At 43.9% G+C, this 23082-nt stretch overlaps 1 long non-coding RNA gene across 1 annotated transcript in view; it reads right to left on the bottom strand.

Annotated features, from left to right (window-relative positions):
• Positions 1-2988: 2988 nt before the first annotated feature.
• The window catches only part of LOC146030563 (uncharacterized), a 40108-nt gene continuing 20014 nt past the window's right edge, over positions 2989-23082 (bottom strand). The window contains exon 5 of the long non-coding RNA XR_014456059.1: positions 2989-4178. This is a non-coding gene — a long non-coding RNA (uncharacterized LOC146030563). The remainder of the gene's footprint in view (positions 4179-23082) is intronic.

Raw genomic sequence — 23082 nt, 5'->3', positions numbered from 1 at the left:
CACAGAAAATGGCTTCCCCCATAATGCAGACCATTTTTGAGGATGCTAGAGGAGGCGGAGGCCTCCTCTAGCATCCTTAAAAATGGTCTGCTGTACGGGGGCAGCCATTTTCTGAGTGACATGTTTTTTATGACAGCAGGAGCCGGGAGAGCAGGGAGACGGAGAGCCACAGCGTAGACTGATTCGCCGGCGGAAGGTCCCGGGGCAGATGCAGCGGCACTATGTGGAGGGGTAAGGATGTCGGGGAGGTCGGGGGGGGGTCGTGCTTGGGGGGGCGCGCAAAAGATTTGTGGCAGGGGGGAGATTTTTTCATAGTTATGCCACTGACTCTGGTTAAGCTCAGTAGTGTAGCAGTAGCTCTCACAGACCACAGGGTGACTTGTCCATGCAATTTTTGCCATCCACATGGCAATCTGCTGAAAATGTCCCTCCAAAAATGTCCACAGCCACTAGTGTCTGTCAGGGAAGCACAGCACATATAGCATTAACTGGAAGAATATAGCATTTGTAATGTAGCAATATCCAGAAATGTTGACATCCCCAGTGAGCATGAAACCCCTGGCACTGCGTATTATTAAACCCCTAACAACAAGCATAAAACCCTTGGCAACAAGCATTAAACCCCTGCAAACAAGCATGACTAGTGGCATCACTAAGGGGATACGTGTAGTGTGGCCCGCACCTGGGAGTCACCCTTCAGTGGGGGCACACCAAAAAGAGATGCACCCCGCCTCTGCTAGTACCATCGGCACACTCCTGCTGACAGTGTCCGCTCAACCCCATCGGCGACGTCTGCTGGCCCCCACTGGCCGCATGCATACACATGTGTGCAAATCCCACTTGCTACGGTCTGCACACACACACACACATACCTCCCAGCACAGCCAGGAAGAGAAGAAGCTCCCCTGCTGGCAGAGTCTGCACACCCCTGCCAGCAGCATCCGCTCATTCTGGCCGGCTACACCTGCACCCCTTCCCCCACTTACCATTGCCAGCATAGGTGCTGATTTATGTTTCCGTTGGTGGGTGCTCAATTCAAAAATATAAGGGAGTGGTTTCATGGGAAAGGGGAGTGGCCACAAAATAATACTGATTTATATTACGCAGCACAGTCTCCAATATTCAAATTATGGCAACAGTGCCAAATACAAAAATTCCCCCACAGTGCAGGTACATAAATGCCCACACAGTACCTGTGCCAGCGACGAGGGAGGGGGAGTGCAGTGGGACACGGGCGAGTGGGCCACTGCTGAGCGGGTGGGTGCTCATCAATTTCCGTGGGTGCTCGAGCCCTCAAGCACCCACAGAATCCGCACCTATGATTGCCAGGAACTAGGCGCTTCACTCTCCTACTTTCTGAGACTGCCCGCTGAAACAGGGGTGTCCCAAGTGGTAAGTTCTACTGTAGATAAAAAGTATAAGCTGCACCAGGGGGGGGATTGTATGTATATGCGACACCACAGGGGTCATTATGTGTATAAGTCGCACCCCAGATGGCATTGTGCATAAAAACAGTGTATGGCAGTGGGGGCAGTGTATGTAGAAGAGATACCACAGGCATTATATGTAGAAGCGGCATCACAAGGGAGAATTGTATGTATGCATGTATGTATAAGAGGCATTGTGTGTATAAGCAGCACCACAGGGGGCATTGTGTGTTTAACCAGCATCACTGAGGCATTATTCGTATAAGCGGCACCACGGGGGAAACAAGCATGTCATTTAAGAGAAATTAGAAGCTTTACTGTAGGTTATATATTATACCACACACAGTTAAGTCAGTGGCATTATGGGCATTATGATGTTTGCATAATGTGTAATGGCCATTACGGTGTGTGGCATAATGTGTAAGGGGCATTATCGTGTGTGGCATAATATATTATAAACATTATGGTGAGTGGCATGATGTGTTTTTTTATAAATGTTGATGGGGTGGGGGCACATTTTAAACTATTCCCACTGGGAGACAAATTGTCTAGAAAAGTCACTGTTTGTTTCACCAAAATGCCAAAAGGTCAGAGTGTTTAGTTAGGCTGTGGGAGGCTGTGTAGATGATATTGTTAAATATATTTTTCATTTTGTTATGTTTATATCACTACTATTGCCATTACATTCAGTGATATACAAGAATTATCATTTACAGGTAAGACTAGTACAAAAATATTACTAAGGATTCTGTGTGGTGTGATATGGGAGGAGGGTCGTGGGGGGATATCATGAGTTACTACACCAGGTGTCACCAATCCTAGTGACGCAACGCCTCTGAGCATGACACCATGAACATGAAATCCCTGACAACAAGCATAAAATCAGTGACAACAAGCGTGAAATCCCTAGCAATGAGCATGTAGGTAAAAGATTCTAATTAATGATTGTGGGAACTTTTATGGCAGGGAGCATAAGCTTATCTGTAATTATTTCAATTGAAAATACAACTTTCTTAGCAAAGTTACATTTATTAGGCTTCCTACATATTTCCATTGTCTTACTGTGGTGAATTTATTTGAGAGTTGGAGTCCTGTGCACAGTATGGTATGAATATTATTGAAGATTACAGCAAATAATTCTTTGATTGGTGGAAGAAGGTCCTAGATTAACTATCAAATAAATTCAAGCTAACCTTCAGACACAAACATCTATAACAAACTCAATGAAAAGGGGATTACATGGTTGGAGGCCAAGTCTGCCCCTCTGCTGATAGAGACAAAATGAAATTTGACTGGAATTGAGAGAATCATCCCTGTTTACAGAATATATATGTAAGCTTTCAGAGAAAAAAATCAACTTCTCTACATTCAAACATGCAGGAGGTTATGTGATGTTTTGAAGCTGCTGTGCTGCATCTGGCACTGGATATATATTGCTGATGCACTGTGGGCCTTATTCAGATCTGAGCTCAGTACAAATTTGTTTGGAAAATGGCCAAACCATGTGCACTGCAGGAGGAGCAGATGTAACCTGTTTAAAGAGAGTTAGATTTGTGTGAATTCCTTTGTTTCTGTGCAGGGTAAATACTGGCTGCATTATTTTTACACTGCAATTTAGATTTTAGTTTCAACACACCACACCCAAATGTAATTATCTTTGCACTGGTTACATCTGCTCCTCCTTCAGTGCAAATGGTTGTGCCCATTTTCCCCAAAAATTTGTACTGAGCTCAGATCTGAATAAGGCCCTGTATGTGTATATGCAATATCTCACATAACCAGGTTTAACCGCACATGCATGAGTCAGTTTATAACCTGCGTTGGGATTGCTGCTAAGTAACACATAGTGCCATCCTCAGATGGTGGTTTGTGTTATGGGAACAAGTGATGACAAGGTCAGTTTTTCTTCATTTAATAAGTGTACACACACACCTCCCTGTGACCAAGCGCATCGCGAAACATACGTCAGGAGGGATTGCCGATCACATGGTGTACTCACGTGATCGGCCGCGCAGGAACTCACTCGGGTGACACGCTACAAAGAGACGTCAGCGGACCTGATACCCGTCCTTCATCTCAGGCTGGTCAGGTCATCAGGTAACCACTGGCTTAGTCCAGTGGAGATCTCTCCCATATATCTCTCTCTCATTAACTATCTGCCCCTAATGGGACCTGTATTATTAGCGCCTGTCAAATATCATAATCTGCCAATTGTTTATTAGATTGTGGCAACATACTGCCCCCTTGTGATATACAAATATATTACAGCACTTAAGAATAACCAAATTCTTGTGCAGTTCCTGCCTGATAGGAGACTACCGTTTTTTAGGAAAAAGGGTCCAATGATTTAAATCCTTATATACCTATACCAATACCATGGTGATAATATAGGACAAATGAGGATCACTAACTCCATAACTACTAAAACCTGGTTTTCTCCTCTCCCCCAAGTGGCAAAGTACTGCCCCCCATTGAGTTATACACAAAGGTGATATTGAATAAGGAACACATATTTTAGAGCATATCCATTAAAGATTTATCATTTTAACTTGTATCAAAAACACTTATAAATAACTGTGACATAAGGGTGCCCCAACCCAGAGTTTTCTTTCTTTCTCCTCCTCTCTTGGCAAGCCCACAAAATATCCTCCATACTCACCAGACCTACTGGCTTCAATCAAGTAAAATCTTTACTCATGGGAACCCATTTTGCATAAGAAAGAGAACGACAGAGCTGCTGAGAGTGGACAGCTAACAATGAAAAATAAGAATGCAGCAGTTAGTGGATGCAAACACAGTACAAGGGAAACAAAGATAAAATGAACTTAAGATAATAAAACAAACTATAGTGTGAGTCTTGTTATTTAATAATCACACCAAAGAAGCAAACTCTATGCCTTTGCCAGTGTAAAAACCCTATTTGAAAACTATTTGTACTTCTCTGGTACTTTCATAGTGATCTTTACTTTATGTTTCCACACACGGACCACCCAAACTGACTGATCCCCATACAGAAGTTTTATTTTATCCAGAAGCGACTGATGAGGCTGAAACATGCAAAGAATAAAGATTCCTGGAGCAGGTCTCGGGAGACTGAGGCCACAGATTCAAATAAAGTAACAAACTTAATAATCTATCTTTGAACAGAAATTGCTGCTTGTACTGTATGTGCCCTGTCACTGCTATTTCTCAGCATCATTTCAGCAAAATCTTTATGTCACTCTGAGGTCTCAAAGCTTCAAATAACTTTCATTACTGTTCCTGCAAGGTTTTATTGGGTCAATGCTCATGTCAAACTTTGTTTAGGTTCATTGATGAGAAGTCAGCTGGAGGGATAAAAGTGCAAACCAAGAAAGCAGTGCATGTTTAATTGAAGGCCTGTCTGCTAAAACAAAGATTTTATATATGTTAGACGTTTTCTGTAAATAATTAATTCTACAATTTAGTGCAGATGTCATCCCTATAGTTCATGCTGAACATTGTGAGTGATGTATATAAAGCGAGAATTGCATTGCATTTAAAAACATAGACGTAAGATAACATTTTAGACTTCAAATAACAGTTCATATACTTTATGTACCATTACTTGGAAATGTAAAGCAGATGATTATTTTTATACTGTATTAGTGGCTTCTAATATTTTATTATTTCATATTAAGGACCAGATGCACTAAGCTTCTTAAAGCTATAGAAGGCAGTCCTCTGCCTGGGCAGTTCTCTAACTGAGAAATCTACTAAGTGGGAAATATACAAAGTGGATTTACTTATAAAGAACAGTTATAAAACAGTTGAAAAACATTGAACAACATCAACCAAGGTAAATACTATACTTATTACACACTTTCTCAAACAATCTCCCCTTTACCTGGTCACCAACAGACAAACTATCACATCATGCTCACCACAATGCTACTTCTCATTTCATTACATGGCATACTTACCAAACTTCAACCATCCTATAATCTCCCTGACACTCACCACTCTGTACACATTGCCTCTTCCATTATTCACTCCCCTCTTCTAAACACTCATGAGCTCTTTAATTACTTCTCTACTTGTACTTTCACATCCACTTCCCATCACCAATACAAAAAACTGCAAACATCCACCTATCTCTATCTCTCCTTTCTAATCTTATTAGCTGGGGACATATCACCTAATCCAGGCCCCAACCACCTGACCCACCCAGATTTAATGGCTTCTAAGCCTAGAAATTCAGCTAATCTCATAAATATCACATGCCTCCCACCACACACCAAACAACTTACATGTGCCCTATTGAATGCACGCTCTGTTTGCAATAAATTAACATCCATCCATGACCTCTTCATCTCCCACAACTTCAATCTGATGGCAATTACAGAAACCTGGCTCACACAATCAGACACGGTCTCGCCTGCAGCACTGTCACATGGTGGTTTCCACTTCACTCACACCTCTAGGCCTGGTAACTGTAAAGGAGGTGGAGTTGGTATATTACTGTCACAAGACTTCACATACTCAGTTCTCCCACCAGTTCCTTCACTCACATTTACATCATTTGAAGTACACTCCATTAGGGTTTTTTCCCCTTTCTCTCTGCGTGTTGCTGCTATCTATCGTCCACCTGGGCTTCCCAAATCTAAATTTCTGGAAGAATTCTCTGCCTGGCTCCCCCATTTCTTATCCTCTGACATCTCCACTATCATCCTGGGTGACTTCAACATTGCTATTGACAGTCCACCATCTCTGCATGCCTCCAAACTCCTCTCTCTAACCTCCTCTCTTGGCCTCTCCCAGTGGTCCGACGCCGCTACTCATGAGGAAGGCCACTGCCTTGACCTCGTTTTCACCAGGCTGTGCTTAGTCTCTGATTTTACTAACACTCCCTTCCCTCTCTCTGATCACAATCTCATTACTCTCTCACTCTCCTCCATTACCTCAAGCTCACTGACACAGAAATCATGCAAGCCTACTCTAACCCGCAGAAATACTAATGCTATTAATTTTCCACAACTTTCCACCTCCCTGCAACAACAGCTCTCACTAATTTCTACATTTACCTCTCCTGACTCTGCTGTTTCCCACCTCTACGAGACTCTTGAAACAGCCCTTGATGAAGTGGCTCCAGCTACCCATTATACCCCACGTAGGCTTAGATGCCAACCGTGGCACTCCAACACAACAAGACAACTACGAAATCAGTCACGTAAAGTTGAACGCCAATGGCGTAAATCTCGTAATATTACTGATTTCCTCACATATAAGACTAGCTACCACTCCTACTGCAATGCTTTGGACACGGCCAAACAAACATACTACCAATCTCTCATCTCTTCTCATGCCACCAACCCTAGGCGACTTTTTAACACATTTAAGTCTCTTCTGTACCCTCCCCCTCCTCCCCCACCGGCTACCATCAGTGCACAAGAACTTGCCTCCTACTTTAAGGACAAGATTGATAACATCCGAGATGAAATGGTATGCTCCACAATCTCTAACCCTCTTTCTGCCACACCTGAACCCTCTGGCACTTTCTCTTCGTTTGAGCCCACAAATGAAAAGGAAGTATCCGCACTCTTCTTATCCTCCTACTCTACTACCTCTCCTCTTGATCCTATACCTGCACAAGTCATAAAAAATCTATCTCCTGTGCTTATTCCAACCTTAACTAAAATCTGCAATCTCTCTCTTGCTACTGGTACTTTTCCGTCTCTGCTCAAACATGCAGCGATTACTCCCATTCTGAAAAAACACAATTCTGACCCTAACTCTCTCTCTAACTATCGTCCTATCTCTCAGCTCCCATGCCTCTCCAAGCTACTTGAGAGACTTGTCTACTCTCGCCTAACAAACTTTCTAAACTCCAACACCCTATTAGACCCGCTTCAGTCAGGCTTTCGCTCTCAACACTCCACTGAGACAGCACTGACTAAAGTGGTTAATGATCTGGTAACAGCTAAGTCTAAAGGCCATTACTCACTGCTTATTCTTCTAGATCTTTCTGCTGCGTTTGACACTGTGGATCACACTCTCCTTTTACAAACACTACACTCCCTAGGTCTTAATGATACAGCCCTTTCCTGGTTCACATCTTACCTATCTGATCGCTCTTTCACTGTTCGCTTCTCTGACTCTACTTCCTCTTCACTACCTCTGTCAGTCGGAGTTCCGCAAGGCTCAGTCTTAGGTCCTCTGCTTTTCTCAATCTATACCTCCTCGCTTGGCAAACTAATCAGCTCCTTCGGATTTCAGTATCACTTATATGCGGATGATACTCAAATCTATCTATCAACCCCAGAGTTGTCACCAGTGGTTTTGGGCCGAGTCTCTGAATGTCTCTCTGCCATCTCACTTTGGATGTCTTCTCGCCAACTCAAACTCAATATTTCCAAAACTGAATTACTTATATTCCCGCCAACTAAGAACAGTTACCATCCTGATATCTCCATCACTGTTGACAACTCGACAATCTACCCTACCCAACAAGCTCGTTGCTTAGGGGTCACCCTCGACTCTGACCTGTCCTTTGTTCCCCACATTCAATCTGTCTCCAAATCATGTTACATGCATCTAAAAAACATATCCAAAATACGACCGTATCTCACACAAGACACTACTAAATCTCTTATCCATGCACTCATTATATCCCGCATTGATTATTGCAATAGTCTCCTAACTGGACTTCCCAAGAACAGACTCTCACCACTGCAATCCATTTTAAATGCTGCTGCTAGGCTGATCTTCCTTGCAAGACGCTCATCGTCTGCTGATCCGCTCTGCCAGTCCCTCCATTGGTTGCCTGTATATTACCGTATTCAATATAAAACACTTCTACTTGCATATAAAGCTATTAACCATACTGCACCAGCATATATCTCTGCACTTATCACACAATATCTCCCATCTCGACCACTCCGCTCTGCACAAGATTTGCGTCTCTCATCTGAGCGGATCACTAGCTCCCATTCACTATTACAGGACTTTCATCGGGCTGCTCCCATCCTATGGAATGCCCTTCCATGCACAATTAGACTCTCCGCTAGCCTCCAAACTTTCAAGCGTTCCCTGAAAACTCACCTCTTCAGGCAAGCCTATCATATTTAAGTTCTACACGCATAACCCTCTGAGGCACTTATGTATTATATAGCTTCCCTTCTGGACTTGTAACTTGTTGGGACTGCTATGCTATTACTGGTGCCTGTCCTTGTGTTTCCCTCCTATATCCCTATAGATTGTAAGCTTGCAGCAGGGCCCTCCTACCTCCATGTCTGTCTGTTGTTACCCAGTTTGTTTTATCACTGTTTACTATTGTAAAGCGCAACGGAATCTGCTGCGCTATATAAGAAACTGCAAATAAATAAATAAATAAATAAATAAAATGGAGAGTGATGAACAGCCAGCCAATCAGCCCTAGGTGCTATGTCACAGACAATTGTCAGGGGTGCCGGATGTAGTCGTGCGCAGCACATTTTATTAGGGGGTGCACCGTCATAGAGGTGTGCCTATCACCACATATTGGGCATGTATAACACCCCCCATTGGGTGTGTCTAACATTGCCAATCAGGAGTGTCTACCATCATCTATTGGTACTCGCTACAATATAAAACGTCTCTCAGTATAATAATACATGCAAATAAAGTAAAAAACATATATGGATACAAGTAACAATGCAAAACACACATAATTGATTGATGGGCGCTTCTTTCAATGGAATACAGTTCTAAAAAGTAAGTCCACTGGTAGGGAGGTGTTCATAAGGGTGGGCACAGCATTAGGGGGTGCCTGTGCACCCATAAGTCTCAATGTGCGCACACCTATGTGGATGAATGCTACAACAGTGGGGATCCCGACAGTCAATATCACTATGTCGGGCAGAGCCGGCCCTAGCCAATCTGGTGCCCTAGGCAAGATAAAGTTTATGTATTTAATTTATGTGCAGGGGTGAAGCTGTTGATAGCAAGGTCCTGTATCCATGACCAATTTCACAACTACACATGAGAGATATATATATTTGTGTAGAAACCTATTAAGTAGTTACACTAAGATTTGGCACAGATGGCATACGTCTGGTTACATGTCAAAAAGGGTTTAGCACAAATTAATATGTTTAACACTGCAATTAATGTATGAATGCAAATTTTTTTTATAATATACCATTTGCAAAAGGTTTAAGAATAACACCTAGGTTTTGTTTAGCTTTTGTACAGGTGTTGCTGTATAATATTGCACCGTAGATATATATTTTAATTAAATATATTCTAAGATTTATACACTGGTTAGTCATCTGTACCATATTTTAGGCAGTGTTTTCCACATTAATTAATTAACTTAATGTTATATAGGGGGAAATGTTTTACCGAAGCTAGGCCGAGGTTGATCAGTATCAATATTAATATGTGGGAAACGCTTGGGGTTAAAAATAGAATGCAAATGTCTATTCTTGTCTCTGTGCCGTGATTATGTTTTACATATACTCAGTTCTCTGTACCCCTGGGTACTCACAAGAATAGCTCCTTCAGTGTGTTGATAATGTCATGTAAGGAGGTGCCTCACTGTCCACCCAAAAAAAATTTTTTCTTCTTTAAAATGTGTGTACATTGAACTTTTGTCAAATATTCTTGTCTATTGTGCAATTCCGCGCTGCCATTGTGTATTGTATGGCACAAGTGACGCACTGTAACGGCATGCAATTTTATCTCTTAAAAATAATAAAAAGTATTGAAACTAAAAATAATAGAGAGAGCAACAGTGGTGTCCATATTGTATAATGCAGATAGTATCACAAACCGCCATATAATAAAGTGAGAATCAGTGGGGGAAATTTACTGACAAAAAAACTTATAAAATAGGCATATTCAAATCCCAAAATACGCCTATTTTATACGTATTCGTATTTTCGTTATTTACTAGCGGCCTAGCGACTCCTGATTGGCCGCTAGTTGGCCAATAGTGCTATTCTGGAGGAGCCGCACAATGTAAACAAACTCATCGTGTGGCTTCTCAGTCCGTGGGTTTCGCGTGTGCCAGGATGTTGTTTTGCCTGGATGCTACATGGACAGAAAAGGACTCAGAGTGCCAAGTCAGAGTGAAAACCTGCCCTGTGCAAGGCAAAAACTAACTGGATCGGGGATTCGCTGCAAGCTGCTCACCATCGAATAACCACATAGCCCAGGACTCAGCGTCTACGGTAGAAGCAGTCGGAATGGGGCCAGAGCTGACATCGACTTCCAAGCCTCGTTTCCCCTGACTGGCCGGTCACCCCCCCCCCCCCCCTTTTCTGTCATCTTTCTGTCAGAATAAACCCCATTGTTACAATTTTGAAATAGGTTTCTTGGTACTTATATGTTAGTTGGGTGCCCACTAGGCTATTTGCTTAGTTTTCTGAGTCCGCTCGCCACGCTTCGGGCTCGGTGGCTCGCTGCGCGCGCTACAATATATAAAATCAACTCCATGCCGAATGGATAGTGAGGGTGTGAGCGTACTAACTATAGTGGGCGCCCAACTAACATATAAGTACCAGTTTCTCTTTATGTATTTACTTAATGGCTGAGCACCATTTGTAGTAAATGTAGGTCACATCACTGTGCAAACCATGATAATTCTCCACCGAGGAATGTATGGGATAACACAAAATTTCCCTGGATTATCTGTATTATCACAATGGTTACATTTTCAGTTCTTGCCACATCTAAATATGCACATACAAATGATTTTCTACTTTCTCTTTCTGCTTTATTAACAATGCTTCCGTAGGCATAAAATAAAAATGTATATGCTGTATCTGCCCGTTAGTATATCTTTAATGAGATATACATGTCAGTTCAAACCTCACTGAGGCCGTCCATAGCCCAAGTCTAATCTAGAAAGACACATATTAAAAAATAATGAGAACATATTATTATCCCAAGTAAGCAATAAATAAAAGATTATTCAAAAATGTACTGTACTGTAAATTAAATGACAGCATCTGAGCTCCCAACTGCTAATGACTCAAGTCAAATGGCCAATCATGGGTGCCACTTTAGGTGTTGCCAATCAACAAAGGGTTTTACATCTTCTGTAATCCTATGCGAGCCTGCAACACATAATTCACACAGCAAACCTTAGAAAGAGTGTGGCCTATTTTACTGACAATTGTGTGGAAGACCCGGCAGTGCTGTAACCTTGCTTGACCCCTTGAGTGGTGGGATTTGCTGGGGCAGGACAAACCTACCAGGGCAGGTTTGTCCTGCCCCAGCAATACTCACCACTCAGTATTTGTAATGTCAACACTATATATGATGAAATGTTCATAATTTCAGCATTAACCAGGTCAACATTCATCACCTCAACACTGATGTAATGCATACTTGCCTACCCTCCCGGAATGACCAGGAGGCTCCCAAAAATCGGGTCACCCTTCCAGTAGGATAAGCACCCAGCGCATCCTCCAAACCTGCCAGTTAAATATCAACATTCATGGTTCGTTGCGGAGGGGGCAGAACTAGAATGCCACAAATTGTAACACTTTAGCCCCACCCTTTCCACCGATATTTCCTGCCTTCTTCTCCTGGTGAGGAAGGTATTTTTGCCAGTATGGTTGACAATGCTCTGTTAGGATAATTATATCCCTAATGCTAACCCTAATCCTAAGCAAAGTATCAACAAAATGACAATGTCAACATTTCATTCTATCAATACTCAATTATGCAGATGTCAACATTAATGTTGTCGTCATTTTAAATATAGACATAATAATTGCATACCCACAAAAGTGATTGTGATCTTGAATTAGAGTCTAAAGCCCCATACACACAGGGTGAAAGGACCTTTGCGCTGATTGATCTAGCTAAGCACAGATCACTCAGCACAGTTTGTGCACCACACCGCACAGCACCAGCGATATGTGCTAAACTGTCACCGGGGCCATACACATGGAACTAACCGTGATTCATTTCTCAGTGATCTAATCAGATTGCTTACAAATGGGGCTAAAATTTCCCAGTGTGTATGCCCCTTAAGACACACAAGCATTAACCTTTTTACCTGATATGTAATGCCCTGCTTCTGAAGATAATTTATTATTGGACGTATCTGTGCTTCAGAGACAGACTGGTCATCTGGCACTTCTGGCAAATGCCAGAAGTGCCGATGGCCTGATAAATCGATCTGGTCGAGAAGTGCAGCCTCACTTAGATCTGTCCGGCTGCTGGGCACATGGAGACGGGGGAAGGCTGTTGCCATACAGAGACATGTGGGCGCCCATAAGCCTGTTACATAGCAAAGTCAGGCACTGCTGTTCAGAATTTCTTACTTTATGAAAATTGTGTTTGTTAAAATTTAAATAAAATAAAGCCCTGGAATAAACGATAGTGAATTAGATGGGATAGTGCTTAGTTGGGTAGTTTATATTGGAAACATGGGATCATGTTGGATTTTCTGCAGCTCTGCACCTGCTGTATTTACTGATCAATATGTTGTGTATATGTTTGTGACGGTTTCTCGGGCACTATTTACTTGCTAACATGCTGTGAGGCTGCAGCACATAATTCTCCTGGAATTGTTTATTTATTGAACAAGGATATTGAGCAAATACTAAAGAATCAATGTATAATTTTTGAAGCTGCAGTTATAAAATGATGTTTCCCTCAGACATCCAGTGGGGGAAGGCTGCTGAGAGGCTGCAGGTTCTGTTAATCAGATTTCAGTCAACATTGTACACTGGGGAATGAAGTGCTGGGGTGACATATTTCTAATCATTACATTCCTCATCCATTGCAACAGTGCATAGTCAATCATTTTATGCAGCCAATACAAATCTAGTTTTAGGTGCCAGGTGCTAAAAGCATCTCACTAAAATGGCTAGTCTACCATTTAATAGGGAAATGTAAAGTCACTATTTAGCAATAAATTGTGGAGGTCATTTACGAAACGCAAAGCAGGTCTGTCAACAATAGTAGACCCTAATTGGTGCTTATGTCTTGCTGCCTTGCACCAAAATGAGCTTATAGATTGCATCTATAGAGGAGACCGAAGCATAGGTTTAATCATATAGAAGAATTACATTTCAGTTTCAAGCAAGGTTACAGCATTGCACTACACCAATAACACGGGTCGACCAACCCGGCATTTCAAGCCGGGATATAAGAAGGGTTAAACCCAGGTTGCCCATTATACTCTCAGGAGGTTATTCTGGTTGATTCGCAAAGTAGCAGTAGGCTTTCTGATTCCCTTACCTCCTTCAAGCGCTCCCTCAAAACCCACTTTTTTCGACTAGCCTATCCCTCCTCCTAACCTCTTTTGATCCTTCTATCCTGCCTCCGTTCCCCTCCGTTCCTACTTATCCTGTTGTTTTTCATCCGTCCACCCACCTATTTTTAGTATGTTAACTCTTATGACTAGGGCCCTCCTTCCTCACATACTCACCCTACCTCTTTACCTCACCTGTGCTCCTGTCCTGTTCTTCTCTTCCTCTACTTCATCTTCAGTCTCCTCGACAATTTTGACACCTACTTCTGAACTGATGCTGATTTTATTTCTATCCCTGTACGTTACCTTGTCATTTGTTTTTTGTTTGCTATGTACGGCGCTGCGGACACTTTGCGGCGCCTTATAAATAAACGTACTACTACTACTACTAGCAAAATTCGCAGCTTTGCGATTCAACCAAATGTCGCCCGCATTACCATCTGTCCCCCCTCGCATGAGGAAATCATTCGATGGTCGCTGACCATTGAATGATTTCTACAGCTCTCACACATGTAAGACACCTCTCTGGTGTCTTACATATGTGAGCACCCTGTGCTGGAAGCGAGGGGGGGGGGGGGGCTGCTGATATCCACTGATGTCACCAGCCCGCCCCCTGCATCCACCTCATGGGCGCATGTACATGGGAATGCCCAGCTTTTCATGGGGAAGCCCTTGAAATGCTGGCCATTCCCATGTGTGCAGCCCCTCGCTACCGCCCCGCTTCTTCCGTCTGCACTGCTAAGTGCGAGCGGGACAGCGAGCAAGCAGGCTGCACATGTGCATAAAGTACGGATTCTTACCCGTTAATACGCTTTCCTCTACTCCACCATGGCAGCTGCACTATGGGTTCTTCCCCTCATTAGGTAGATCTGGAAAGGAAAAAAAGACACAACACTGCCCCTATATAAGGACCGCCCCTACAGAGGCTCAGTGTCTTGATTATCAGCGAATATGCACTCATATAACTTAAATTAACATCTTATATTGCATCATATATCCCAAGGGAGGGAATAATGCTGCCATGGTGGAGTAGAGGAAAGCGTATTAACGGGTAAGAATCCGTACTTTCCTCTACCTCCCCATGGCAGCTGCACTATGGGTGATACCATAGCAGTGTAAAAGGAAAAGAACAATTTTGGGTGGGGCCGAATAAGGGATAATACCTGATGCTGAAGTAGGTTATAGTCACCTACATGTAGGTCCCCTACCTTTCTTCCCCATATTTTGGAGTTTTTATGTTTGTCCTTATATTACTGCGCTCAATATCTTCCTGCCTAGTTTTGCGTCACTGGAGGACTCGATATCCAGACTGTAGTGTTTAGCAAATGTGTGGGCTGATGCCCAGCAGGCTGCTTTACAAAGTTCTTCTAGGGAAGCTGCTCCCTTCCTGGCCCAGGAAGATCCTATGGCTCTGGTGGAATGAGCTTTTAAGCTTTGTGGCACTTCCTTGTTGTTTAGTTTGTAAGCTTCCCCTATACATGTCCTGATCCATCTGGCGATGGTAGTTTTTGAGGCTCCAAGCCCCTTATTCTTGCCTTCTGTTACAACGAAGAGCCTTTTTGTTCTCCTCCAGCTCTCAACCCTTTGTAGGTAAATGGTTAGCGCCCTTTTCACATCTAGCTTGTGAAACCTCCTTTCTTTGTCATTAGTTGGTTTTGCACAAAAAGATGGTAGTACTATTTCTTGGTTGATGTGGAACGATGAGACTACTTTGGGCAGGAAGTGAGGGTTTGTCCTTAGGACAACTTTGTTCTCAAAAAAGTTCAGGAATGGCTCTTCTGCCCAGAGGGCCTGCAACTCCGATACCCGTCTTGTGGATGTTACTGCCACCAGGAATGCCACTTTGGTCGTTAGCCACTTCACCGGCACCTCTTCTAGGGGCTCGAAGGGGCTCTCGGTTAACGTATTTAGCACTAAATTGAGATCCCATGGTGTGGTTGGGCTACGAAATTCTGGCCTTATCCTCTTGGATGCCTGTATGAACCTTTGTACATACTTGTCTTCTGCGATTCTCCTGTCTAGGATGGCGCCTAGCGCAGATACCTGGACTTTTAATGTACTAACTGATAACTTCTTATCCAGTCCCGACTGGAGGAAGTCAAGTACTGTTGGTATGGCCCTATGATCCTTCCTCTGGGTTATACAGAACTGTGTGTATGTCTTCCAGATTCTATAATATGTGCCTGATGTTGAGCTCTTCCTGGCCTTTAGCAAGGTCTTCACTACTTTAGAAGAGAAGCCCCTATTTACCAGGGTTCTGGTTTCAGCAACCATGCCGCTAGGTTCCAGTCTCTGGGTTGATGTTGCGCATATCTTCCCTGCCATAGCAGGTCTTCTTGGTCTGGTAGTTTCCAAGGCTCTGCTACTGCCATCCTGACTAGTTTCTGAAACCAGGCTCTCCTTGGCCATGTGGGCACAATGATTATTACTGTTGCCTTTTCCTTCTGTATTTTGTTCAGTATCCTTGATATAACCGGGAAGGGTGGAAACACATACATCAGGCCTTGTTCCCACTGACACGTCAGTGCGTCCGTGTCCCAGGACCCTTCTTCCCAGTGTCTGGATATGAACTTCTCCACTTTCCTGTTGCTTCTGGTTGCCATGAGATCTATCCTTGGATAGCCCCATCTCTGAGCTATCTTTTCGAATACTCCTTGGGATAATTCCCACTCCCCTGGATTTATCTGCTTTCTGCTCAGGGCATCTGCTTGCTGGTTTTCTCTTCCTGCTATAAAAACTGCTACGAGACTGTTCGTCCAGGCTTCCGCCCAGCTCAGCACCATTGCTGCTGCTGTCATCATCGCTCTGCTCTTCGTACCTCCCTGCTTGTTGAGGTACGCTACTACTACTGCATTGTCTGTTCTGATTATTATGTCTCTGCGATATAGCTGGGATTGGAAGTACTGACACGCCTCCCTCACTGCGTTCATCTCCCTGATGTTCGAGTGAAGTGCTCCTTCTTGCCTTGACCACTGTCCTTGGGCTGTTGCCCCCTCGCATACTGCCCCCCATCCTGCCATGCTGGCATCGGTTGTTATTAGCACCTGTTCTCCTGTGGTGAAGGACTTGCCTTGTCCCAGTCTTCCTCTTGACCCCCACCAGAGCAGGTCTTGCTTGGCTCCTCTTGACAGTGTGATCCTCTGTGTGGTCCTCTTGCTGTCTCCGTTCCACTGAGACAGAAAGCAGTTTTGTATGCCTCTTGTGTGGAACCTTGCCCAGCTTACAGCATCTGAAGCTGCCGACATTAGGCCCAGTAGCCTTAAGCAGTCTGCTGAACTGACTGTTCTTCTTGCTAGGAAGTAGCCTATTTCCTGCTTTAGCTTGGCTATTCTTTCCTGCGTCAGCATAGCCTTCATTGTTCTTGAGTTTATGACAACCCCCAGATATTTCACCGCTGTTGCGGGCTGAAGCTGGCTTTTGTCTAGATTTATGATCCAGCCATGTTCTTGGAGAAATTGCATTACTCTGTGAGTGTGGCTTACTGCTTGATCCTCTGACCGAGCCATTACTAATAGGTCGTCTAAGTATGCCCATACTGTGATGCCTTCTTCTCTTAGCTTTGCTACCAGCACCACCAGGATCTTGGTGAATGTCCTTGGGGATGTTGACAGGCCGAATGGCAGAGCTGTGAACTGGTAGGTTACGCCTGATAAGCGGAATCTTAGGAATTTTTGGTGTTCTAAGTAGATAGGTATGTGAAGGTAGGCATCCCTGAGGTCTATTGTAGCCAAGAATGCGTTTTTCTTTATATCCGGGAGTATCGACCTGAGAGACTCCATCTTGAATTTCCTTGCTACCACGTACGCATTCAGCCTTCTCAGATCTAGAATGGCCCTGAATCCTCCCGATTGTTTCTTGACCACAAAAAACCTTGATTGCCAACCCGTCATCTCTTGTCCTTTTGGGACCTCCACCACTACTCCTTGTGCTACCATGTTTTGTAGACTCTGCTTCAGCGCCCGCCTTTCTTCCCTGTCTTTTGGTATGGGTGATTCTTCCAGCCATACCCCAGGGTCTTGTATGAATTCTATTTTGTATCCTGATGATACTGCTTCCATCACCCACTTGTCTTTGGTAGATTGGGCCCAGACTGAGTGGAATTTTTTTAGTCTGCCCCCTACCTTCTGCTTGGCGTCATTGGGTTTGTCTGTATCCAAACCGTCCATCTCTGCCCCTTTGGCCACGAAAGGAGCTCCGCCCACCGGACCAGGGTCTCCTGTACCCTCTGCCCGGCCTGTATGTTCTTGCCTCCTTGAAGTCTTGGAACTGGGGTCTTTGTGATCTGTTTGGTGGTTTCTTAAACCCTCTGTCTTGAGGAAGCCATGTAGATTTTCCCCCTGTCGTTTTTGATATGATGTCGTCCAAGTCTTTCCCGAATAGGTAATCCCCTTGAAACGGGAGTGAAACCAGTTTGTTTTTGGACTGGGCGTCCGCCAACCATGACTTGAGCCATAGAGCTCTCCTGGTTACTGCGGCATTTGCGTTTGACCTAGCTGCCAGCCTGACCGCGTCTAGTGATGCATCGCATATAAACTCAACGGCGATTTGAACATTCTGTATTATTTTAAGGAGTTCTGACCTCTTCACTCCATCCAGTAAGTCAGACTCTAAGTCCTGGCACCAGGATCTCAATACCCTTGAGGTCACTGCTATCGCCGAGGATGATTTAATGGAGGCCCCTGACGTAATGTGCTGCTTACGCAGGCTCATCTCCATCTTCCTTTCCATTGCGTCTTTAAACGCATTGGCGTCTTCAAGTGGTAGGGTAGTTTTCCTTGCCAGTCTGGCAATGGCTGAATCTACTTTGGGAGCCGTCTCCCATTTCTTCACTTGCTCCGTGTCAAATGGGTACATCTTGTTAACCCTAATCGGTACAGCTATTTTCTTATCTGGATTAGTCCATTCCTCCTCCACTATGTCTTGTAGTGGTTTGGATAGTGGAAAGGACTTGGGCTTTCTCTTCTTATCCTTGAAGAGAAGGTCTTGTAACCTCCCTTCCTCTTGTGGATCTTCAATACTGAGTGACTTGTTTATTAGGGTAAGTAAGTTGTTAAGGAGATCCGGATTAAAATCCAGCTCCGCTCTCTCCTGTGTCACTTCCCCTTCTTCCACTTCCTCTTGTGGATCAATGGCGGGCCCTTCCCCTGGGTCAGAGTCCTCGGAAGGTGGTTCCCTGGGCCTTTTGTGCGACCCCTTCTTCAGATCTTCCTTTGTAACAAAGGTGTCTGCTAGGGAAGTTTTTAGCATGGCTACTAGGTCCGCCATCTGTTCTGGCCTCATTATGGGGGCTTTCTTGCAGCTATCACACACCATGCCCTTGCATTTCTCTGGCAGGGGCGTATCACACACCGAGCATTTGGACGTATGTAATTTTTTATGCTTCTGTTTACACTCCAGTTTATCCTTGCTTGATTCTGACCTGTAAACACATAATCCCTTGCTTAATGGCATTTCACATGCATTCCTTTCATTTTCCTTTAGGCTTACCCCGATTTCCCTTGCTGCTTTTTATCCTCCTCCATAACTGCAATCACTGTAGCACAAGATAAGGTAATCAGAAATATGCCTGATAACATTGCAGTATAGTGCTCCGTTAGCAAGCTAACATTGGAGCCTTACCCGGTGTCAGTCTGGGTTGGTGAGTATCAGCAGCGTTTTCCGGCTGTACGCGGCGCCATTTTAAGTCCTGGCGTTGTTTGTCATAGAGGCGCGCCCTGCGCCTCCTAATGACATCACATTCCCCATAAGACGGCAGTGTGCGCGCGCGTCCTCATGCACCTATTGACGCCAGACGCCGCGTCTGACGTCGCCTCCGGCGCTTCCTGTGCCCGTGCTCCATGTGGGGGAGAGATGCTGCGCAGCATGGCGCGCGAATCCCGCTGTAGCTCCCCTGTGTTCCGGACATGCGGCAGGTATTTTTCCGGGGATTCTTCACATAACCCCCAGCCACTTTCAGCGGAGGGGGGTTCACCAGACAGGGGTCCCAACTACACTGGGTAGCGGGTAGCCTTCTTTGCCTAAACCCCAACTGCACTAGGCAGCGGGGAAGGTAGCAGCATTGTGGGGTAAGCCTCCTCTACCTGGAAAGGAAAAAAAGACACTGAGCCTCTGTAGGGGCGGTCCTTATATAGGGGCAGTGTTGTGTCTTTTTTTCCTTTCCAGATCTACCTAATGAGGGGAAGAACCCATAGTGCAGCTGCCATGGGGAGGTAGAGGAAATGTTTATGCGCAGTTGCTCAACATCGCTCCTCTGCGGGAACACAAATGGGAGGGTATAATACAATCTAACTGTGCCCAGTTTGTGACCTGGAAAACATGAACGAAGGACCAAATACTTCCAAGGTTTTGCTCCATCTTCTGGAACTCCCTCCATCGCTAATCATACTCTCCTCACCATTAAACATATCCTTTTATTAAAGGCTCACCATCCCCACAGAGTAGTTGATACTATTCTCCCTGGAATGCAGTCCCTATGTCAGAATCTTGACAGTAATAATGTCGACAACAAATTGGCAACAGTTATGATGTTGACATGTCAGTCATGGAACATGTCAGCATTTGAATCATTGAACATGTTCGCAATGTCAACATCTGAAATGTCGACTAAGTAATTCTGCAGAATGCAAACATTAGGTTTTTGCTGCTGTGTGTGTATAGGTGGGGGTATAGGTATAGTGGATAGTAATAAATGTCAAAATGATAAATGTCAACAAAACAGAACCCCACTCAATTATACCCCTTCCAAGTGACCCTCCCACTGTTCTCACTGTCTTCAGTGATTTTTACTGTGTCTGCCTAGCCATAAAAGGGGTATAGGATCACTAAACAGTGATTTCTGCATGCTCCTGACAGTTTATTGAGTTGCCCGACCCTGCCCTTGTAATCTGTCCTGCACAGTCCCATTTGTGGTATTACTAGGGTGGTGCGGAGCGCAGTAGGTTTCACAATCTGAGGGCGTGACACCAAAATGTTGGACCAGGGGCTGCACTATGACATGTACAGCACCCAACTCTCACTAAGGAGGAGCTGGCATTGTAGGGAGTGTCTCGGGGGGAAGTCCAGGCTCTGCAACAGTGGCTGCACACCATATTTTGCAGAAGTATGGGTATTACATACCACCCAACATATTGCCTGGCCGAATAGGGACTCCTTTGCTTGCTGCGTGCTCCCGATATTGGGGGTGGCCTCGGCAAAAGGGGTGTGGTGTTGCAGCAATTCTGTAATCACAGGTCACGCCCAATGTTCCCGCTAATTTTACGAAGGCTGTGTGCGGCAAAAGATTTTGGTTGTGCAACTTTGGAAGGAAATTTAAATTTTTGTGCGTCACTTATATATAACTGGAAAATGACGTTCAGCATTTGTGTTAACTTTACTTCAAAATTATATTTAACATTTAAACATTCAAAACACAGCGCACATTGTAGTTAATGGGTGAAACACACATTAATTGAGTCCACAACTGCAAAAAGGGACCACTGCTGCTTTGTGCGCTCTGTTGTAATGTCTGTGCGCGCGCTCGTCAAGTTGTGTGCGCACGCACACGCGCACAGCTTAGAGGGAACACTGGTCACACCATAGTTTGCCGTCTCTATGAGTGCATGGGCAGCACTCTGTGACCTGCTAACCATGCCCTCAGCATCTGTTTTTCCTGTGAGTACCTCTCCTTACAATGTTGTTAAAAATATCCATTTGTCTTATTTTACAGACTGTTCCCTTATCTAATTATATTATATAACTAATATACAGAACAACATTTCCATCCCCACATATATTTTTTTCAGTTCCTTTACTGTAAAAATATTAGATATGTGACACCAAACTTCACCTCCCACCTCAGCAGCACAGTCCTAAAAAAATGGGATGGTTCCCCAATATGAGAACAATTGGGATTAATGGTATTATGATATTATAAAGAATGGCTTATACTTATCTATTGTAACAACATAGATGAAAAAATGTATATATTTGTAAACTTCCCCTTTTTTGTTTGTCTCATTTATTTTGATAAAAAAAGTCTATTATGTCTTTTGAGCTGACTGCATTGTCCGACCTAAACTGATTAGAGGTACAAGGTTACAAGATCTAGGGGTCTATTTACTAAGCCCTGAAGAGAGATAAAGTGGACAGAAATAAAGGGTCCGATTCAGCCCTGTACGCTTGTTTGCAAATTCACAGCCCGAGAAATTACCAAATGAATGCGCATGCACACAGATCGTAGTGGGGATGCGCAAGGTCCCTCTGTGATTATTTTTATCGTTGCCCACTCAGGGAGATTGACAGGTGGCTGGCATTTGGCAATGGCAACCTACCAGTTCCCAGGAAACTGTCCAGTCAAGGAAAAATTACGTCAGCCACTTTCAGCCAGTTTCTTTGCAGCCGCCAAGTAAGTCCTGGGATACACTGCACACACGCTGGCAATCATCCGATGGTGAGTGATTGCGAATGGATTAGCCATTCACAACCTTGCACATGGGCAGGATTTGACTCTGGTGGGGCAGCGGCTAAATGATCGCTGGGCTCTGCTTTTTAGCAGCCCTGCGATCAGGTCTGAATCAGTACTAATACTAACCAATCAGCTCAGCAAGTACAGTATGTACCTCACTTGTTAAAATGATTAATTAACAAAAACAAAACTATTTCTAGGCTTTTTATTCCTGGTTTTGTAAACATACCTTTAAAATATCAGTCCTGTAAGAATATTCCAAACATTCTATTACATTAAAATACACTCAGCCTCGTAGTGGTCACAATAGAACACACTTCACACTTCTTGCAACGCTTTCTCCCCTGCCCACTATCAATTTATCTTAATGTTTACTTCTTTTGCCTTTTGGCAGGCACTTAAACAGATCCAATAAATTTTACATGGCTTTGAAAGACAATCAATACTTCTGCAGACTCTTTGGAGAAAGCTAATTAGTTTTTTTTTCATTGTCATGTACTATGTTCTATTGTAAAATGTTGTTTTGAGAGTTGTGCATGAACCAATGACATACAAGGCTTCAATAGATGTAGGATGTATAGATCCAATATATAGATTGTGTATGTCCTATGTATGGACCATATTACTTAAATTACTATATTGATGTTGATATTAATTAACATAAATGGGTTTATAAAAACAATATGAATAATTGCCCCCAAAACAGAGCTGTCCGTAACCAAGTTGATGCCCTAGCACTGCTGTTAGTTCCGTCTTCGACAATATTGTTCAGTGACAATGCGGGTCGTTGGCTATATGGCCAAAATTGTCCCACAAGTTCAGTAGATGGAAGGGATCATTAACATTGCACGGGGTGCGTGCATCGGTAATGATATTGAGTGTACACTCCACACTAGAGAATATTTTAAAAGATATCGCTCAGAAGGCCATATCTGAGCGATATCTTTTAAAATATCCTCTAGTGTGTGTAGAGGGCTATCAACATTTTGGTGCTCTCCAAA

The sequence above is a fragment of the Crinia signifera genome, chromosome 1 (genome assembly GCF_055691185.1).
Source record: "Crinia signifera chromosome 1, ASM5569118v1, whole genome shotgun sequence".
In the NCBI taxonomy this organism is placed as follows: Eukaryota; Metazoa; Chordata; class Amphibia; order Anura; family Myobatrachidae; genus Crinia; species Crinia signifera.
The sequence above is the reverse complement of the archived record's forward strand: the minus strand, read 5'-3'. Positions and strand labels throughout refer to the sequence as shown.